The 822-nt window shown below is 29.1% G+C and overlaps 1 long non-coding RNA gene across 1 annotated transcript; it reads right to left on the bottom strand.

Moving 5' to 3' along the window:
- Positions 1-211: 211 nt before the first annotated feature.
- LOC149656718 (uncharacterized) lies at positions 212-585 on the bottom strand. Its single transcript, XR_016370018.1, has 4 exons — positions 549-585; positions 410-484; positions 305-342; positions 212-250 (listed from the first exon to the last, which is right to left on the bottom strand). It is a non-coding gene; the product is annotated as an uncharacterized LOC149656718 (long non-coding RNA).
- Between the last annotated feature and the right edge of the window lie 237 nt (positions 586-822).

Here is an 822-nt window from a genome sequence, read left to right as displayed (position 1 = left end):
CAACTTGTTTAATTTTTAAACTATGCTAAACCTAATGCTTGGCACTTACACAGAATCTACATCAATTAAGCTGTGATAGAGAACATTGACTATTCCTCTATCCATGTTTTTTCTTTCCTCTTCATTTGATGAATCATATTTCTCCTTGTCGATGAAGTATTTTGGTATTTCCGGTAACTTATATTCAATGGCAAATTTTGATCTACATAGTTTCTCTGCTTCTATTATTTTCTTTTCATTGCTAACAACACTAAAAATAAGTCTCAATAACTTATAAAAATTGAATCTTTTAAAAATAAGTTACCAGCACTCCTGCTGTTCCTCATCCGAAAGCTCTTCAACCTAAATTAATGAATATACAAATTTCAGTTATATAAATTAAGAGATTATTAATGATATTGGGATTTACATCTGTATTCCTAGATTCACTTGAGTCAAGACAAAGTTTTTTCTTTGGGTTTTCACTTCTTACATCAACATTTTCCTTTGAGAATTATATTAGGCTCTAGTAAAATTAACATTGTCTTTCCTTTAAATTAATTACGTACCACAACTTTTATTATCATTTTATCTCTGATAATGCAGTCATTGTCCAAGTCAACGTCTTGTCCAAAATCTTCATCATACGTCTTAAAATATTCAAACATTTAAGTCTTAATAGTTTCGTTTCGGATTTAATGTAGTAAAGATAGTTTCAAATTTATATGAAATAGTTCGTACCATACTAAGTTTGCAATACCAAAAATTATTTGACTATATATAGGATGCAAAACGTGTTCAAATAATAAGGGGAAAGAACATGGCCCGATTGTTATGAAGTTG

The sequence above is a fragment of the Phalangium opilio genome, unplaced genomic scaffold (genome assembly GCF_054372755.1).
Source record: "Phalangium opilio isolate 3A_F unplaced genomic scaffold, DU_Popi_V2 ptg000077l_1, whole genome shotgun sequence".
NCBI lineage: Eukaryota > Metazoa > Arthropoda > Arachnida > Opiliones > Phalangiidae > Phalangium > Phalangium opilio.
The sequence above is the reverse complement of the archived record's forward strand: the minus strand, read 5'-3'. Positions and strand labels throughout refer to the sequence as shown.